This window comes from Macrotis lagotis, chromosome 1 (assembly GCF_037893015.1).
Source record: "Macrotis lagotis isolate mMagLag1 chromosome 1, bilby.v1.9.chrom.fasta, whole genome shotgun sequence".
NCBI lineage: Eukaryota > Metazoa > Chordata > Mammalia > Peramelemorphia > Peramelidae > Macrotis > Macrotis lagotis.
This window is the reverse complement of record NC_133658.1, coordinates 205460950-205483006: the sequence shown is the minus strand read 5'-3', so window position 1 is coordinate 205483006 and position 22057 is coordinate 205460950. Positions and strand designations below refer to the sequence as shown.

The following is a 22057-nucleotide window of genomic DNA, read 5'->3' as shown; positions in this document are numbered from 1 at the left end:
CCCCCCCAAAAAAAACAAATATAGGGGCAGCTAGGTGGTGCAATTGATAGAGCACTGGCCCTTGACAAAAAAAATGTGGGTTTGCCTTGGTAGAAGGAGTCCCCTCATTGGTAGTTTCTTATATCAATCAGTCAGTAAACACATAGTAAGTTTATTATGTGCTAAACACTGTACTAAACACTAGGGATTCAAAGAGGGGTAAAAGGAACCCCATTTCTTCAAGAAATTTAAAATCTTATGAACTTTTATAATATGACATCAATGAGATCATAAATATAATCATTCTATTTAAAAAAAAAACATAGAATGAATGAGTATAGTATATTTGTTTAGTCCATGTATTTTAAGAATTAATCATGGGGCAGCTAGGTTGCACAATGGATAGAGCACCAACCCTGGAGTCAGGAGGACCTGAGTTCAAATTCAGCCTTAGACACTTAATATTATCTAGCTGTGTGGCCTTGGGCAAGTTACTTAACCCCATTGCCTTGTAAAAAGAACTAATCACTGATTGTGTTATTAGTTGTTTATTACCTTTTTTAGAATGTAAATTCTAGATATACTGTAGACTTTATATGAGACCAGGAACCATAAGCCTAAGATTCTTTCATCTGATTACCACTGGGCAAGTTAAGTTTAAGCCTCAGTTTCTTCATGTATAAAATAGTATGATACCTACCTTGCATGGTTGGTGTGAGTGGCAAAAAAAATCATCTGTATGAAAGCTATAAAGCTCTATGAACATTATAATTGTTATTTAATAGCAATATTATCATATATTACATATAATGTCATATCCAGGTTAAATGATATGCATTATGGCAAGGTTTTCCTATTACTTCCCAAATCTCCTTAGATGGAGGTCCAAGACTGAACTGACTGATACTTGACTGATCTCTGTATTAAACACTAGTGAGTCAGGTTGTGGGTGAGGTCGCAATTTTTCTAGATGGCTTAGCCACTGATATATAAAAGACTCTTGAAACTTGGTGATAGTTTGAATCTGCTAATTTTTTTAACCCCTGATATCTGTTCAACACTAGGCTAGGTGCCATAATGGATGGAAAACATCTAAGATATGAACCACCTTTCCTTCAAAAATTTATCATCTCATTGGTGGGAATACAACATGTATAAATAAAAAATAAATGTCACCTAAAACAGAATAAAAAGACAATAGGATCTGACAGAGGTAATAAGAAATATTGTGAGAAATAAAGTTTTTCTGACTCTGAAAACTGTCAAAAATGTGTGACCTTAGAAAAATTACTTTCCTTTTGAAAGGTTAGTTTTTAGTTGGGTTTTTTTTTTGCAAGGCAAATGGGGTTAAGTGGCTTGCACAAGGCCACACAGCTAGGTAATTATTAAGTGTTTGAGACCGGATTTGAACCCAGGTATTCCTGACTCCAGGACCAGTGCTTTATCCACTATGCCACCTAGCCGCCCCCAAAAAGTTATTTTTTATGCATGAAAAAAGGAGTTTGTCCAAGATGTTGTTCAAGGGCCTAAGTCTTAAAGATACAAGCAAGAAGTGGTCTTCTCTTGGTAAACAGGTTTTGTTTTGTTTTGTTCTTAAATAGAAAAGTGAAGATTTTCTTTTGTCTGGAATGGTTTAAATATTCTTTTGTTTGAAAATGAAGCAAAGATCCTGATGACTCCTCAAAAGTCCTTATAAATAAGTTTTTAAAAAACTGATTTGATGGATTGGAGGTCATAGGAAGAAAGGGAAAACTTTTTTGCTGAAACTTGAAATTTTCAGATTGTGCAGAAGCAATGAACCCACATGTTCCTCAGTCTTAACTCAGTGGTCAATTTGCCAATATCTATAATAAGTAAATCAGTTCTGTCACCCTGAGGTCTTATTACTTTTAATAAATGTTCAAGTTGTCCCTCTGACATGGGTATGGCCTATTGGCATATTTGTGATATTCTATGGTCACTCCCCATCCCATGCGTTGAACTATCCAATGTTCCTCTGAAAATCTCTGTCTAAAAGAAGTAAGAGGACCTTAGAAATGCCAATATAGACTGTAAAAGTCAAAAATCTAATAATGAAGCCTTTCACTGAAGCTTACCTTGTACAGAGATGTACTTGTGTAGATATTCATGCATACATATATATGTTTGTGTGTGTGTGTGTGTGTGTGTGTGTGTGTGTGTGTGTGTGTGTGTGTGGAGAGAGGAGGGGATATACCAAGACCCTGGTCATGATTCTATGCAGCCTTTTAGCCCACCTTTGCCTTCAAAACTTCTATTCAGTCACTTTCTCACACCCACTGAATCACTTTCATACCAAAGTTATTCCCATAAATACCATGACAGATTTTCCCTCAATTATGCACTCTTTCTCCACAAATATAGCCCAGGTCCCCAAAGGTAGTTTTTCATAAAGTTTATAATCACTATCTTAGCCTGGACCCTAAATCCCTACTGGGCCAAACACCAACCCCCATATAAACTCTTGGTCCTTGTCCAGTTCCTGATAGTCTACATGGTGATGATAGTGGTTAAAAATCTACATCTGAGGGGTGGCTAGGTGGCGTAATGGATAAAGCACCGGCCTTGGAGTCAGGAGTACCTGGGTTCAAATCCAGTCTCAGACACTTAATAATTACCTAGCTGTGTGGGCTTGAACAAGCCACTTAATCCCATTTGTCTTACAAAAACATAAAAAAAAAATCTACATCTGAGATGTGATGACCTTGGTATGAGAATCTGTACTCTGGGAAAGAAAATTCAATGAAAGGCTAGAATCTAGTAACCAGTAGTTGTTAAGCATCTACTGATTATAACTCTGCATACACTTCTATGACCACTATGGGTAAGATATAAAGATGAAAAATATTTTCTTTTCCATGAAGCTCATAGTTTCATTGGGGACTAAGATGAAGAAAATAACCACAGGAAAATTCAGATAATAATAATAAATCATTAAATCCTAGAATTTTGTGGTATTAGCATGAACATACAATAGAATTTCAGAAAAGGAAAAGATGGTTTTGATCTGGGAATTTTTCAGAAAGGTTTCGCGAAGGAATTTGCTTGATTTTTGAAGGAATGGGCTTCTGGCTCCTGGCTTCCAATCTCTTCAATGTTTCCTTACCACTTCAAAACTAATCTTTCTTTAGCATAATTCTATCTGTGTCACTTACCTGCTCGAGATCTCTCAGTGGCTCCCTATTTCTTCTAGGCTACACTCCAAACTGCTTGACTTGGCAATCAAAGTCTTTCACAAATGACTCCTATTCAATTGACAAGAATTATTTCTCATCATTTTCTTTAACATACTCTACCTTCCAGTCAGAATGACATACCTTTCATTCCCTAGTCTCAGCATTTTATAGCCTATATTTCCACAATGACATCTCCCTCCCCAGTCCTGCTACAAAGGCATTCCCTCCTCACTGATAGCTCTTGGGATCCCTGATTTTCTTTTGGCTCAACTCAAATACTCCTTCCTAAAACATGCTGTGTCCTTCAGATAACAATAATCTGTTAAATCTTCTTGCATATTGGATCTTCGAATTAAATGTAATGTCTTCATTTCATCTTTGTCTTCCCATCACTTAGCATAGTACACATAGTAGGTGTTTAATAAATCCTACCAGACTGAATTACTTGCTGAGAAGGAATTTAATGTTAATGGAATAACATTAAAAAAGGATTTTTTAGTGGGATTTGAATGGGCAAGCTTAGTGATTTCTGTTAATTGTAGACAAGATTAAATTTCAGATGAAGGAGTTTGGACATTAACCCAATTGGCACCTTTCCTAAGGTATTAAGTAGAAGAGTGATATGATCAAATCAATATGTGGTATAGGAATAGATGTGAACATAATATTTCACTCTTCTGTACTTCTCAGGTTGAGTAATAACAATGAAAACAGCACATCCCCAATTCAGTCTTCTTTAATATATAATACACACACACACACACACACACACACACACACACACACACACACACACACATATATATATGTAAGAAATTTCAAACCTAAAATCATGTGAAGAAATGTAGTAATTGCAGATGAAGCATAGAATGACATGCTTTCATTTTGAGGTTAGCAGTTCCATAGCTCTTACCTATCTGTTAACAGAAAGTTTAGTTCATCCTTAAGGGAAACTGTGTTTAGCTTTCTAGCAATCTTATTATCCTCTGCTCCAAGAAAAGCAATTGAAAACATCATTTAGAGAAAAGTCAGGTCAAGTCAATAACCAAGTGCTTTCTATGTGTGGGACATGGACTGTACAAATTATTAGGAATACAAACACAAGAATAGAGACAAACCCTGTCCTCAATGAGTTTTCATTCAAATGGGGAAAGTTATCAAAGGAATGGAGACAGTTTCTTGATGAACTGGAGTTCTTCTCCAAACCAGCCCAAAATCCCTCACTCTTCTCAACATTTTCCTCCATGGTTGCTGATATTTACACTGTACATGAATAAGGACCTCCTTCAGTTAAATGTTAGCATTCCTCTTCACAAAGTCCACAAATATTGAGATTATAATAAATGTTTCTCATATATCTAAAACAAAATTAGTTTGAATTTGACCATTACTATTATTAGTAGTAATTTTATAGCTCATATGTACTGTTTTCAATGTGAAAAAATGAGTATATCTATTATAATCTTTTTTTAAAAATTTCATTCACAGATAAAATATGGAATAAAGTAAAAAGAAATGTAGAACTAAATACATGAATTAGCAGAATTTCATTAATTCTGCATTTGGAATAACTCTCACTGCAAATCTTAATTTTACTTTAAAAAGAAGCATAATTAAGAACTTTTACATTTATAAAAATGCGTAATGTAATGTAGATTTGCTGTGAATGGCAATATTCAACCAATTGACCTTAATTACTTAATAGAAACAATTTACCTCAGTCAATATACAGTAATGAAAAATAAAATGGAATATCTTATCCAAAATTTGATTTTTCACAGTTAGATAGGTTTTTCTCACCTCTCCAACATACAGTTTCTTTTAAATAGTAATATTTTTACATATGATAATTTTTATTAAGAATTAAATGAATTCTCAATGTTACTTTCAAAGTTCTTCTGCATGTCTGTACTTCCTTCTATTCTCTTCTGCCCATTTATAAAACTGTTTCCATGGTCCTCTTGTTTTGGATATCACTCCTACTAGTCTTTTTCCTTCCATAATCACAAACACACACACACACACACACACACACACACACACACACACACACACACACACACACAAACACACGCACACAGACACTCAATGCATCAAATGAGACAAAGAAAAGAAAAAAAACTGGAAACGTATGTCATGTCCAAAAGTGAATGTCTCTTTACCTTGTATCCATTATCTCTCTGTCAGAAGATGGGTGTAATAATCCCTCATTAGGTTTCTGGAAACATGTTTGTGCATTGCTTTAATAAGAATTCTTTAAATCTTTCAAAGTTGTTTTTTCTTTATAATGTTGATCAAATTATATCAGTTTTATTCCCTTCATTCTGCATATTTTCATATTGCTCAGTGTGCTTTCTTTTGTCACTTTTTTACAGCACTAAAATATTTCATTATATTCATATACTATAATTTGTTCAACCATTCCCCAATTATAGAAGAAGCAACCTAAGGCATCTCCCCTACTTTTGGTCTTCTATATCCTTTTCCCTTTTTAATCCCCATCCCCCTCAGTCATGCCAGGAAATTTGTTTTTCTTATAACTGTTCCTTACCAAGTATTATGCTCTTCTGAATCCTCTTTATTCTCCCAGTTCAGTCTTGTTTGTTTCCATGAATTTTTCGGTGTACCAAATACTCTTTGTGTCTGTATGTGGGTGCATGAGGGTTCAATCCTCCTTTGTCCGTTTTACATAAAAGTGAGGTTCAACAGCCACTCATTTCCCCCTGCTCCTTCCATCTGAGCCTAAAATGGACTGCTGTGGATAGCAAACCCCTCTCCCTAACCTGAAAGGCACTTATCCAGGGCCCAGCAAAGATTGTAAAAGCCAATGAGGACTTTCTGCAGCTATTGTGGCTATCTCCTAGGATAAGAGCTAGAAAGCTCCAAGAGATCCAGTTTATCTAAAGTTCTCTTCTTTTAGTCATTTAAAATGTAATGAAGAACAACAAATTATAGACTCAAGTCAAAGGTACAGTCAAGTCTAAAATCAAAGAATGGTGGTCAAGTCTTTTTCTTAGTTTGGGCAAGTCTCCAAATAACTTCAGGTCAGAATCATTGAGACTCTAAGAAACTACTGTTCCTCAAAGTACAGGGCTCCCTTAGGGATAGTACTAACTATGACATTCCTGAGACATTTCTTTTGGGTTTTCTTTTCAGATGGTGATAGATTTTTCTTTCCTGTCTTCATTTTTCCCACCTGTTCTAATAGAGGGGGCAGTTTTCACTTATGGTTCCTTGAAATAGTGTCCAGGCTTTTTCCATCCTCATTGGAGAAAATAGCCTTCATTTTTTAAATTATATTTTTCCCAATCAGAAAAAAATCCACTTTCTCTCCCTCCTATCCCATCCCCAAAGACTAATGACAGAATAATACAACAAATGATACAAGCATTTATAGTAAAGCAAAACAAATTTCCATATCAGCAATGCCTTATTCTTGAACTCTGAATTCTTCACCTCTCTATTAGGAGGTTATTAACAAGTTATTTTTCATTAATCTTCTGGAATCATGGCCAATTACTATACTGATTAGAGTTCCTAGTTCTTTCAAAGTTGTTTGTCTTTATAGTATTGAGGCCTTTTGGTTTTCCTTACTTCTCTGTTCATTTATATCTTTCCAATTTTCTCTAAAATTATTTATTTCATCATTCCTTATAGAATAATAGTATTCCATCAAATTTATATGCCATGACTTGTTTAGTGTTTCTCCACTTGATGGGCACAACCTCAGATTCCTATTCTTTGCTACCTCAAAAGGAGTCAAAAATATTTTTGTATGTCTTTGTTTTGTTTTGCTTGACACTCATCTCTTCCTTAATCTACCTTCCTTCTAATTTCTCCTTTCCCCCTTTCCCTACCATAAGTGAAACATATTTCTATATCAAACTTTGTGGGTACAAACATTTCCCACACCTTTCACTACCAGTTCATAAGAATGGAATTCAAGTTTCAGATACTCCTCCTAGACCTTCTCCCTTGTTTGTATTGATATCTACTTGCATAAATTTCCCCTAACCTTTCCTTTCTCTCCAGTGTATTCCTCTTCCCCTCTCATTCCATTTTAAATGAATTTGCTTGAACTTTAAAGTTTCTACACAACTCATATTCCCAATTGCCTCCTAGATATTTTCACTTAGATGCCCTCTAAGCACTTTAAATTCAATGTATCTCAAACTGAACTCATTATCTTCCTCCTTCAAATTAACCCTGCTCTATCTTTCTGCTGATGGTATCACCAGTCACTCAGGCTGCAAATCTCTGAATCATCTAACTCTTCTCTCTCTTTTTTTGTCCTACATATTCAACAACCTGCCAGATTCTAACATATCCAATCATACTTATTCTATCTTTCCAATAGCTTTCACATCCTTCCATTTATTCCTGCTCCCCTTTCCCCCCAACATACCCACCATCCTACCTTAGTTCTTCATTGTCTCTCATTTGGTCTATTGATACATCCTCCTCCCTGCTGCCACTTTTTCTCCTCCCTCCCCCCATGCCTTCAATGCATTCTTTGCAGAGGAGTTAGTTATAATAATCATTTTAATGGAGTTATCATGTCACTCCTCTAATAAAGAGCTTTGGATGGCTCTCTAATAACTTTAGGAAAAGCACAAATTCCTTAACTACTGGGCCTAAAGCCAGGAAGCTCTTCCTGAGTTCAAATCTGGCCTCAGAAAGCTGTTAGTTGTGCCACCCTGGGCAAATTTCCTCATATGTAAAATTTCTTGGAGAAACAAATGGTAAACCATTCCAATTTCTTTGTCAAAAAAAAAACAAAACAAAAAAAATAAACAAAACCTAGGGGGTCACAAAGACTCAGGACAGAAAAATCATTGAACAACAATTAAATATCTTCCACAATCTGGTTCTACTTTACATTTTCTGTCCTTACTTTAACTGTATCCCCTCTTCAGGTACTTTTGGCCTATATGGACTATTAAGTATTCCCTAATCTTGGCTATCTATTCATGCAGGTCAGGCCCTTATCTGAAATGTATTGCTTCCATAGCTCCAATTGAAATCATTTTCCTTCATGACTCAATTCAGTCTAGCTCCTCTATGATGCCCTCCCTAACTCTCACCAACTAAAAATTATTTCTTCCTCCTTAAACTCTTCCTCAATTTTCCTATAGTATTTTGTTTCTTTACTTCTTGGTTTTCTCACGTGATATCCAATAGTATTTGTTCTATATATAGCAAAGTGCTGTGGGAAAAATAACCCTGCCATTGGAGTCAGATGACTTGAATCCTGGCACTGTTATTTAGTTGTATAATTTGGGGCAAGTCATTTTATCTCTCTAGGCCTCAATTTCCTCATCTATATAAAATTCAAAATTTGGATTTAATTTTAAAATCCCTTATACCACTAAATATATGTTCTTATAATCAAACCTACATATGCTATTCTCCCTCCCCCACATTAAATTATAATGTATAGCAGCAGGAACTGTCATTTTTTATCACTGCGTCACCAATATTTAGGATGTCTTTATCTTTTGACATTAGAACTAAATTATGGGGGCAGCTAGGTGGTGCAGTGGATAGAGCACCAGCCCTGGAGTCAGGAGTACCTAAGTTCAAATCTGGCCTCAGACACTTAATAATTACCTAGCTGTGTGGCCTTAGGCAAGCCACTTAACTCCATTTGCCTTGCAAAAATCTAAGGAAAAGAAAAAGAATTAAATTATGTTCATTACAAGAAACTAAATGCAAAAGAATTCATTAATAATGACATAATTTCTGAGCCCCTTCAAGTTATACTGAAGAAATACTGAAAAGTACTCTGGTTATATATATGAGTAGCCTTGATGAAGCTAATTCTCACCATGCCTCAGTTTCCCAAGGCTATCTTTCTTTCAATAGACATTGAATAGTTGATCAATGAGAGCAAATCTCTTTCAGAATATTAATCATCAGACAAAGCCTGAGTGCTATTATTATTTTAGACAATCAATATACTTGAAAGTTAGACTAAAGGAGAATCCAGGAAATGTCAGACCTTTTACCCTCAATTCAGTTATAAAGAAGTTATTAAACTCAGTGACTAGAGCCAATATTACTAACCATTTCAGAAATGCATAATTTAGTAAGGAATCATCATGATGTATTTATAAAGGGAAAATTATGCCTAGAAAATATGAATCTTGCCTTTGTTCTGAGTACAACAAAGAATCAGTCAGTAGGTAGTAGAGAGAGGCCATAGATAATTTATCTGGATTTTAGGGAAGCATTGTTACTATTCCACATAAGAGATTGATTCAGAGTCAGAAGAACAAAGAGAGCTGCAAATGCAAAGGAATAGAGCAAAAGACTACAAACTGAAGAGACTGGTTCTATTGGCTGATAAGTAGGTCAAACGGTTAGATGTACAGGCATTTAAGGGGAAAAAATGAAACTCATGAATAATCACAAGAAACTACACACAGTTCACAATGAAACCTAGAAAATTATTTGTGATGATTATCTCTAATACAGACAAATCAAGTTAAGGGTGTTTGTCAGCAGTAAGTAAAAGGGAAACAATAACTAAGGTAGCTGTATGTGATATCAATCAGCAGACTGTATTCAGGACTTTTGTAGGGTGAAGACAGTACAATGGACTATCATGGACAAATCTGAAGGCCATTTAATGGGCATTCTGTTATACTGTAGTGTTATTCACTACATAACAGTGTATCATTGTGATAAACCTTGAGATACTGAACATCTTGAAAGAGCAGGGGTAGGGTAGAAAGTGGTGAGAATTAAAGGAAAAAATGATTTAATTTGCATTTCTCTAATTATTAGGTGGGAGTGAGAGGGAAAGAAAATGAATTTAAATTAAATTATCATGAACTTATAAAAATAAGCAGAGGGAGACAAGTAGGGAGACAAGTAGAGAGAATGTATGAATTTTTGAAGAGTTGTCATGTGAAAAAAAAAGTATTTGGATCTGATTTCCTTAGCTTTGGAATGACCACAAAAGTGATTTCAGTTTAACATAAAGGAAATATTAACAAAGTTGGAGAACAACAAATCTTTAAGCAGAAGTTAGGAGACCTCTTGTTGGAGATGTTGTAGACAGAATTTGTTGCTTAGAATAGATAACTCTAAACTCTCTTCCAATCCTAATATCCTCTCTTTTATGTGGTTTTTCTCTATACCTATCTCTAGACTAGATTATAAGCCACCCTTTGTTCAAGTCTTTGGACAAGGAGGGGAAAAATACATTTAATTTAGTTGGGTCACTGGATCCAAATCTTAATTCTTACTTGTATGATTTGTCAAGACTCTTAAACTTACTGGAACTAGAGTTATATTATCTGTTAAGTGAGGGGTTGGACTCAATGACCTCTAAGTTCTAAATATGTAATCATATGACACATAGTAGATATATGTTCTTGTTCCATTGATTCAGTAGATTTTTTATTCCATTTGGAGATTTCTTTTTTTTAAGGTTTTTGCAAGGCAAATGGGGTTAAGTGGCTTGCCTAAGGCCACCCAGCTAGGTAAATATTAAGTATCTGAGACTGAATTTGAACCCATGTACTCCCGACCCCAGGGCCAGTGCTTTATCCACTACACCACCTAGCCATTTGGAAATTTCTTGACAAAGATACTGGTTTGTCATTTCCTTCTCCAATTCATTTTACAGATGAAAAGTCTGAAACAAAGTGACTTACAGAAAATAAGTATCTGAGGCTGAATTTGAACTCAAGAAGATGACTCTTCCAGCTCTGGGCCTAGCACACTATTCACTGTGCCATCTTTCTTCCCATGCTAGCTAGATGCATGAGTAAGCATTCTCTAAGACTAAAGTTTCAAATGAGTTACAGAGCTGATTAGTAAGGGGATTTTCATTTCTGGTGAATCACAGAACCAGAACAAAAAGAACAGGAAAAGCAAAAAGGGTCTTATGATCTCCCCAGAGCCTAGCACATTTCCTTGTTTGTTGGAGGCTGTAAAGAAATATTTGTTGATAGGTATGATATTAAAACTGCACAATCACTAACACTAAATAATTCAGAAATATAGAAGGATGATAGAGTTTAAATACCATCTACTCATATCTTTATAATTTGGAGGGGAGGGGGAAATCTCCAAATAATATCAGTCTGTATAGGCTTACAGAAAGATGTGTGTAAAAATATTAAAGAAAAAAGAATCCACTCTATTAGTTGTTCTGGAGACTTTATGACTCACCACAGGTCTGCCACCTCCTGGACTGCCTAGAAATAACACCACCAATAGATGCTGCCAAAATGGCCATCACAAACTCAACACTAATTCTTATTCCGTTGTACCCCAGGTTTTTAGAAAAGATTCTGGTGTAAATATCAAGGACATGGTTCCAAGGAACATTGTGAGGGGCCAGAGCTCATATTAAAGAAAGCAGAGGAGCTACAGTATAAATTTATTCAACTGCTAATTTATCTATTCCAAAACTATTTACAGTATGTATTCTTCTTTCTATAAATTTTATATTTATACTTATATTTGGTTCATTTGGGAGGGGTGATTATTTGTGTACTTATGTGCTTTATGTTTATGTATGTGTTATATTGTTTTGGCATAATACCTTTGAAATAAGAATAATCCAATTAAATTCCACAAAGACATTAAATGCCCATTATATCCAAGACATTGATCACATGGCCAGTAGCCCTCTAAATAATTGTCAGGCCACTCCCAATTCCAAAACTCAAGCCCTCTTCCCTATATATTTTTCAATTTGGAGGGTACAGAAACAAAACTAATCAAAGCTTGTCTTTTTTTTTTTTTGGCTTTGAATCCAGAAATTTCTTTACTCCAGGTCAGAATCTTTTTATGAGCTCAGATCTCTGTTTGAGTTGATTAGGAGAACCTTTTTAAAATTTCTAGAATGTTTTCAAGACTAGAAAATAGGCAATGACCATTAAACTTTCTAAGTCTGACCTAGGGTTTCTTTCTAACTTCTTTAACTCTATGAGAATTACAATGGGAAGATTCAGGACAGTGGGGATGAGAGGGATATGACTATATTCTTATTTGAACTTCTACATCTTATGAAATGACATGGACCCACTTAACTGCTTTCAAGTTAAATACTGAAAATATGTTTCATGCTTACTCTGCTTTTTCAATGGATTCATGACCTACACAACATGCTAAAGTCCTTTACTTGGTTCTTATCATATTTCATGGATAGCAGCACCACATACAAGTCATCCATCATTCTTGATATATGACAAGCATACTTTTTTTTCTGGTCATACATGTCCTTGAGGATGCCTTTGATGTAACTTCTTTCACACAAGTCATTGATGATAATAGGATACAGCTTATTGATACACACTGTGTATCCTTCCATTGCCCTTTGGTTACTTGCAATCTTCATTCTCATAAGATCCTACAAGGTGTTCCATAAGTCATACCCATCTTGAGGAGGATACTTGTGTTTAAAAAAAGATAGGCTTCTGTGGGAGTGAACAGCTTGTGAGCACTGAAAATACTGCACAGTTTCCTAGCCAGCTTTTCCTAGTCCTGTTGTTTTAGGTCCAATTCATTGTCCATCTGAAGCACCTCCTCAAGATACTTATAGGGAAGATGATACAGCAGGCTGCCCATCTAGCTTTATGTCATAATCTGGACTACAGACAATTTTCATCAGTTTGTTTTTCTAATGTGGATGCCAGTTTCTTTCAAATGACAGTGGATTTCATTTTAGAGGTTTTAAATGTTCTAGAGCTCAAAATGAATGCAATGCCATCTGTGAACTAAGAATTTCACCACCAATAGGGATTTTTTTTTGTTTGTACCCCCGGGCAGGATATCCTCCAACCTTAGGTAAGCTTATGTCCCTGTTTTATGCCTTGTTTGATGTAGGATTCGACTAATTCTTAAGCAAAGTTATGCTGGTGGTCCCAGCTGCCATAGAATCTTGTATGATTTGTATGATTTATGTATATATATATATATATATATATATATATATATATATATATGTATATATGAAGTTTTTTGGTTGAGTCCTTCATGCATTCATTGGTTCCACTGAGTTACTTTTTTTTTAAAATCAGTGGACAAAAATAGCCCACATACACATATAGTAGGATCTTATATTGGCTAAAAGTTTTAGTTGTGCAATTATGGAAATGTCTGTTATACCCATCAATTTGCAGAAGTCTTCATATTCCTTTTTTCAAAGAAGCTCTCATAGAGATGAGAAGATATGACATATGGGTTAGTAATTGCCAAAAAATTGCAAGTAATTTAAAAAGTTAAAGTACCAGCTTTGAACATTTTCATTTTTAATCCCCTTTTAGAAATCTTTAAAATTGACTTTAAAATTGCTTATTCTACCACTGATTTCTAGCCCTGAGGTCAAGTATACCTCATCTTCATAGTTTCATATGCTTCGTGACCACTTGCTCACATAGTACCTTGGATTAGTGAATTTGTAACATCCAAATATGATAGTTGCTGATAAAACAATCAGAATAGAAATGCTGCTAAAGCAGATCTGTTCCATTTGATGTCTATTTGCTACCCTATTTTCAGTTTCATCTATCAGTGTTCTTAGAATAATCTTGTTTTGCTGGGTATTATACTAAACTTTCTGTAGGCTCATTTTCCCTTTAACTGCTTTTCATTGTTTTGTGTAATGATCCTGCTCATAATTTTCCACCTGCCTGCTTCCTTTATAATGTTTTGCAAATGAGCTTACGCTCTAAACTGGTATTAGCAACGTTTTCTTGGTCTCTCTGCCTGGCAAGAGATCAAGTGTTTTCTGAGGCAATTACTATATCCTTTCAGGCTCCTGCTTGCAATAATAATAATGAAGATGATAATTGGTATTGTTTTGAGGTTTCAAAATTATTTTTCATATGTTATCTTATTTACATATCACAAATGGACTGTGAGATGGACTAAAAGAATTGTTATCTACAATTTACAGATGAGGAAACTGATGCCCAAAGATGTTAAATTTGCGTATGATTATAGGACTAGCATGTTGTAAAATCAAAATTCGAACCCAGGTCTCTCCTTAAATCTAAATCCAGCACACAAGTCCCTATATTATGTTGCCTAGAATTATAATGCAAATAACTTTTTTGCACAATTAAGCCTTCCTGAGAAATCATGAGAATCATAATCAATCTCTGCAATGTCCATTTCCCATTTTTCAAGTTAACAACTTGTTTAAACAGATCAGATTGAAGCTACTCTAATCACATATAGCATCTACTCATATACTTTCTTTTAATTTGGTATTGATTTTTACCTTGCTTTAGTGAGTGTAAGAGCTTTCACATAGATAGTGGATTCTGAAATGAATGTTGGTAGCTAGTAGTTTCCTGTTTGTCATTGTATGGTCAACTTCTTACAGCAGATTTGCTTTTCTTCCATCTTTTCTTCTTTCCGTCCTTCCTTCTTTCTTTTGAACTTTGTTCAGTGCTCATCACATGCAGTGTCTTTCAAATATTTTATTTGAAAAGACATATCTGTGATCTTTTTTACAGGTTACAAACTTCTGAATTATCTACATTTCATCTCTTATTCCTTGATATTGAACTATATTTTCCAAAAGTTTCACAGCCCTTCCCTGCACACACCCTTTCAATTACATCACCAAGCATGTAGTAGGCACTTGTTAATTATTTGTTGATTGTTTGATAGGTTGACTATCATATTAGATATCACATTTTAAATGATATTATAATGTGCTTTGCTATTTAAGTGATATATATTTATATCTGTAGTTATCAGCAATACAACCATCATCATCAATACTGTCTTCACTGTCACCAACATCATCATCTCCTCATTATTTTTTTCTACTCCATTGCCTATGACAGTGAAAATTGTAATTATTTTAATGGTTATCTCCCTACTTATATTTGTTATATGTACTGCAAGGTGAAAAGACCAAGTATTCCATGAAATGATGACACTTGATGCTACCTTCTACAATGTCAATAGTGCCTTTATTTGTCCTTCCTTGAAAACAGTTTTGTTTTCCTTCTTGTGTCATTTATAGAAAAAGTATCAGTAATCTTACAATTTTGTTAAGTTTTGCCACTAGCTTATCAAACATTCATCTCCAACTATGCAAAGATCACACATTAAGGCTATCAGCAGGTTAAATTATTGTTTGTAGATTAAGAATGGTGAAATTTTTAGCATCTTCTATATTCTTAACTATCACTTTGCTACAGTCATTGAAAAAACTGAAGGAGATCATATTCCCAAATGGGTCATTTTTTTCAATCTATTACATGGATTTTCATGGCCTTTTAAAAGCCAACCACTTAGTGATGAGTCTTTCTTAACTAGGACCAGTCATGAGAAAAACATCTTTCCAACTAATTAAGACCTGTTAAGAGTTTGAGTTCTTAATACAAAGGTTTTGAAAATGCAGGATTGTCATGCCACTGTGACAAGGCATTGAAAGGGGGCTTTACTTAATGATGAAGTCCATACCAATGAGAATTTTGATGTTTGGGTCTTGGTAGAATTATCTATTTATAATACAACCTTGTCCAAGTCTGATATAAAAAAAATGCTCATGGAAGTCTTTTTTTAAAAACTTCCCTAAAAATCCTGCTACACACATAAACTATTTTCCAATCCCTTTATCTGTCATACTTTCCAGAAAAGTAACCTACACTGCAAGCTCAAGATAAAGTTAGCAGGATACAAAGTAGCCAAAATAAAAGATATAATACAATTTTCGATTGCTTCTGAGAACACAGTGTCTAAAACAAGGAAGATGATAGTTCCATTATACTCTGAATTTGTAACACCACATCTGAAGCAACATGGTCAGTTCTGAGTACTAAATTTTAGGAAGAATAAAATAATAATCTGGATAGTATTTTTGAATGATACTATGATATGAACAAAGGGAGGGAGGGAAATTGAAGCTTAAGGGACTGTAAAAGCTCTAAGTGGGAACTCTGTCAGTGAAAATATTTTGGGGAGGGGTGAGAAATCCAAGGTAAGATCACTTTTCAATGTGGTTGAAGATTAGTTGAGGTAGCTATCAAAATAGTAGAGAAAATTGATAGATTGAAAGCGAGGATATTTGAAATAGGTCAAGTAGTTGCTGAGTATTAGGTCTGAAAGTGACACTGGGAGCAAGACATCTTGTTCTTCTCCTATTTTTTGTGTTGTTGATGGGTTGAAAGACCCATCAGGAGTCAAAAGATGTCTGTCATTTCAAGCGAGCTATATTTCGGGAACCTAGGTGGCACATTGGCTAGAGTACCAGCCCCGGAGTCAGGAGTACCTGAGTTCAAATCCTGCCTCAGACACTTAATTACCTAGTTGCTAGTTGTGTGGGCTTAGGCAAGCCACTTAACCCCATTGCCTTGTAAACACCTAAAGAGAGAGAGAGAGAGAGAGAGAGAGAGAGAGAGAGAGAGAGCTAGAGCTACATTTCAGTGACCAGTATAAAATGGAATAAGTGTGAGAGTAAGAGAACTAGAGCCATAGGATCATAGATTTTGAGCTGGAAAGTACCTGGAAAGTCACTGGTCTAAGTCCTTTGTCCTACAGATGAAGACATAAAACCCATAGATGCAACATTTCTTGTCTAAGGTCACACAGATAGGAAATGGCAGGACCCAAATATAAACTACAGTTTTGCTAAATCACAAAAGAGTAATATTCTCAGAGGGCATAGGTGAAAGATTGGCAGAGAAGTTCTAGGGTGAGGTTACTATTAGTTCACAAAGTTCATGGTACCTCGTGTGAGAAGCTGCAAGCCAAAACTCTCCTCAACTGAACCTTTTGCTGATCCTTTATATTTTTGTGAATAGAGAAAATAGAGTTTAATAGATTTACTTTAAGAAAATGCATTCCAGCCAATTAGTCATTTCAAAAATCTAGAAGCCTTAAAAGTGTTTATCTTGGGTATATTTCATAAAAGAAAAACTATTAAAAACAACTTAACATTCAAAATAATACTAATGGGCAGCTAGGTGGTACAGTGGATAGATCACTGGCCCTGGAGTCAGGAGGACATGAGTTTAACATGGTCTCAGATACTTTATAATTGCCTACCTGTGTATCCTTGAGGAAGTCACTTAATCCCATTGCCTTAAATAAATCTTTTTAAATAGAATTAAATAATAACAATAATACTAGAAAATTTACCCCATATCATAATGGTAACTATAATAACTAATATTTTCACAGAGCACCACCATAAGTTTTGAAAAATTCTCTTTCATCAATCACTAGATTACTCTATTCTATAAGGAAACATTTCAGTTAGGGTTGAGTGAGATGACCTCTGAGACACCCTTTAATTATGAGATTCTGTGGTCTCTAATGAGTCTTCAGGCTGAAGAGTAAAAGGATAGTGAACAATTGGTGGCAGTAAATGGATACCATCAATAAAATGAAAAGAGGAGAGATGTCCAAGACAACATTATTTCAGAGTTGGAAGAAAGGATCTCAACAGTCATCTAGTCCAACTCAAACCTGAAAAAGAAGTTCCCATTATAACAAATCCAAAAAAGGCAATATCTAGGACTCAGCTTTAAAAGTCCAGTTAAAAGAAACCCATTGCCTTCTGAGGCTACCTGTTCTACTTTTGTAAAGTTCTGATTGTGAGGAAGCTTTTTTCCTTAATACATAAAACCTTAAAGTCTAAATTTGCCACTTTGTAGCATCCACTTGTTGCTCCTAATTATTCCTTCTAGAGCTTGAAAATAGTTATAATCAAAGATGTCCCTTTTGGTGATTTGCTGACTTGATCTAGTGAGAGGATTGGAAAGAAATTGTAAAATGTTAATAAGATCATTTTAGAAGTTGCTCCTGGTAACTTGTAGTAACCCAAATTCTGGAACACAGAACAGAATTTTAATAAAAGTGGAGAAAGAAAAAAAAAGAAAATAGTTATAATCCCTTTTGCACAAAACATTCCTACATATATATGCATATACATATATATGTATGTGTATGCAAATATATGTGAAAACAACTACCCTGAGTCTTTTCTTCTCTAAGCTAAACATTCCCAGTTCCTTTCAAAAATCTTCATATGAAATGCAATCAAGATCTTTCACTAAATTGACTGCCCTCCTCTAGACACTCTCTCTTATCACTGCACTTCCTTATCTGTGATACTCAGAATGGATCACAATCTTCCAGATGTGGTCTAGCTAAGGCAGGATGCTATTCAGTTGGTTTTCAGTTACATTTCTCTCTTTGTGACTCCAAGTGGGGTTTTCTTGGTAAACATTGCAATTGTTTGGCATTTCCTTCTCTAGTTCATTTTACAGATGAGGATTCTGAGGCAAATAGAGTTAAGTGACTTTCTCAGAGTCACACAGCTAATAAGGATCTGAAGCTGGATTTGAATTTAGGAAGTTGAGGGACTACCTTAAAGGAGATTAAGAAATACTTTATCAAATCCTTTGATATTATCTGGGGCAGCTAACCTCAGTTCAGAGGAAGTCTCAGTTCTTCATCTAAAAAATGAGATGGAGAAGAAAATGGCAAACTTCTCTAGTATCTTTGTCCAGGAAACCCTAATAGAATCACAAAAAGTCAGACACAATTGAAAGACTGAACTACAAGGTAACAAATATATATATATCAAGCATCACCCAATTTTCATGTCAAAATAGTCCAGCATGACATACTCTTGATTATCTGGTTCTTTACCACCACAGTTTCCTTTTATAATTGCTCACTGACCACATTGTTAATGATCCAATTTTGAATTTTTCCAGAAATTAAAATCAAGTTCACTAGCCTATATTTAATAGATATATTATTTTCCTTTCCACAGAAAGAACCATATTTTGCTCTTTTCCATTCCCACAAGTAACTCTCCCTTTCTCCTACCATCATTCACATAGCATTGATAGTCACTCTGCTTTATATCCACCAATAATTTCAGAATCTACAAATCTAATGAATCTTAGTCACGTGACTTGACTTCATCAAGATAATAGCTAGGCATTCTTTTACTATTCTCCTCCATGTCTTGGATATCAAATCTCTTTAACCATTTTGTCCTGACATTTCTAATGTAAGACTCACTGTGCTTGGCAGAGAAAACAAAAATAGGGGAAGATCTAGTAACTTTGTTTTCCCTGTGGTCTGTTATCACCACAGGAACCACCACAAATATCACCTAATCTGTATTCTTCCAATCTAAGAAATAGACAAATAAAAACAGAATACTGTGTGCTCTTCCTTTCCTTCACCAGCTTCTACTCACTGATTTTTAGCACTCCCAGCATTATTTTTTTGGTACTTTGCTTCACTTTTATGTTTATCCTCTCTTGTCTGCCCTTGCTTCCATCTTCTATGAATATGTATTTGTGCTTTTTTTTAGAATATAATTTGATGGGTGAATTCTCTGGGCAAATACATCAGTTTCATCAGATGTGTCCCATTTTTCCCCTTCTGCATCAGAATTGTTTCTCTTTGTGGTATGCCTTAAAAATTTCATTTTTAAGAGTTTTCTACCCCTCCTAAGCTGACTCCCTCTGTAGTATTCTAGTCCATCAGATCCTAACTATTCTTTCTCTGAACAATTTGAAGTCTGTTCTCCCAAAGCAAGGATGCATTTTAGACCATACCCAGTTTCCCCTCTTCTTTTCTATTACAACTAAAGGAGTGGCTGCTTCTTTCCTTCCACATACAAGATTCCCATCATTTCCAATACACAACCAGTCCCTCCTCACTTCAGTAAATCACATCCAGAATAGAAGCTTTCTTCTGTGGTTCCTCTAAATGTTGAAGGATGAAATGATCTTTTATGTGAATCAATAATTTATTATCTGTTCTCACTTGGAAGAGAGAACAACCTTAACAGATGTCTGGATAGAGTCCCCCAAGCTACTATTATTAAGTCTCTGTTCCAGGTTTTTATGTTTCCTGAAGTCCTCAACTATTTCTTTTTTCTGTCCTTCCATTAATCTATTATTCAAGTATTCTGCACACTTCTTTCTTCCACTAATTCTTGTATTTTCTCACTGTAGTATAAAACCTTATTATATAATAATATCTTTATATATTTCACTCTATCTCTTTGACCTGCCTTGTTTCCTTTAATTAAAGTATAACCATCTAAAGCAATGTTTTATTCAGTGTCTTAGTATCCTTTCTCAGTGATGATATGTGCACTTAGCACAATTGACACTTAAAAGGCACCTAATAAATGTTTATTCCTTCCAGTCCTCCACTACAGAGGTAATACTTTGTGTGTTAGTGCCTCTGCTTCCTCTAGTTTGTTGTCTTAATTTTGGATAAAGAGGCATTCAGATTGTTAGAGGAGTGTGTGTGGGTGTGGGTGTGTTTTAAGACTGCATAGAATAGAAAGAATAGAAATAAATAATAGAAGGGAAAGAACAAAGGTATAAGACAGAGAGAATAAATGATTGAACAAATAGGCTGAGACAGAACACAAGTTTAACAGAGGCAAGAAAAATTAGAACAAGAACTTAAAGAGTCCACAAAGGTCATAAAGTTCAACATTCTTATCTTAATGATCTGAGAGCCATGAAAGTAAAGTGAATGACCCATGGTCATATTGGTATTACATGCAAAAGGGAGGATTGGAACTCATATTCTCAAACAAAGGACCAATGTTCTTCCCATTGTATCACACTGCTTTTATAGGTCTAAAGAAAAATGGGTACACTGAGAATTTTGCTATATTAAGAAGGGAAATTAAAGTAGTTTATATTGGATTTTTTTCTTTTTAATTTTTGAGTTTTACTTTTTTTAATCACATTGATTGTTAGATATATACCTCTACAAAATAAATCTTCCTTTGTACCAAGAGCAATTAAAGTCAGTTAATATATCAGCCATGACTGAGTACATAAGCAACATTACTCACCCATGTCTCTCTATCTCTCTAGTGAAAGGAGAAACATGAATTTTTAAAAAATCTTTGAAGCTAAACTTGATTGATAATCATTTCATAGAAAGTTTCATTTTTATTGATTTGGATTTTTTCCATTTGCATTCTTATAATCATTTTATAGTACTTCCTAGGTGTTGCTTGTTTCATTTCATATCAATTCATTGAAGTATTCTATGTTTTTTCTGAATTCCTTATATTTGTCATTTCTTGTGACACAATAATATTCCATTTTATCATGATCCATAATTTGTTTGACCATTCATCAACTAATGAGTAACCACTTTGTTTCCAGGTCTTTTGCTACCACAAAAGTGTTGATATGATTATTTTGGTATATATATATATATATATATTCGTCTTTGATCCCTTTCCATTAAGTAACTAGCAGTGGAGTCTTTGGATTGAGGAGTACAAAAATTTTAGTTATCTTTTCCCAGTAATTCCATATTTTTAAGATTGGTTGGACTAATTCATTCACTGTTCTATTAAGCACTGTATCACTGCAAATATAGCCTGATGGTTTGATTGAAGAATCAGAACACCAAAAAGTATGAGTATAATAAAATTTTAATCATAAGCAATTGGATTTTGCATTTACCTCAAGAAAATATTTGATCCCAATTTGTCATAGTTTACAACTATTTCTTTACCTATTGCAACTATTAGAACCTAAGTATTCAGGAATGGAGATTCATTTTATTATCAACCTCAGAAAACATAAAGAGAAAGGCAAGTCATCTGAAAGAAAATAAAACTGTTGAATTTTTTCCAGAGTAAGCACAAAGGATTTCTGAGCTATAAAGACTATTCCTGTTGCACAGTAAGGTAATCAGTAGTTAATTGGTTGTTGATTGACTGGCTGACTGTTCCCCTCCATTAGGTCAGATAATTAAGAGTTGATTTTATACCAGATGTATTTCTAAAATAGTTAAATATAGGTAGGTTTAGAAAATCTATTAGTCTGTAAGGATTTTGCATGTCATTTCCACCAGCATTCACATATAAACCGCTGTCAGTCATGATTACT

The 22057-nt window shown here is 34.7% G+C and overlaps 1 protein-coding gene across 1 annotated transcript in view; it reads left to right on the top strand.

Moving 5' to 3' along the window:
- The window catches only part of MYT1L (myelin transcription factor 1 like), a 268994-nt gene that overhangs the window by 55234 nt on the left and 191703 nt on the right, over positions 1-22057 (top strand). The window lies entirely within an intron of this gene.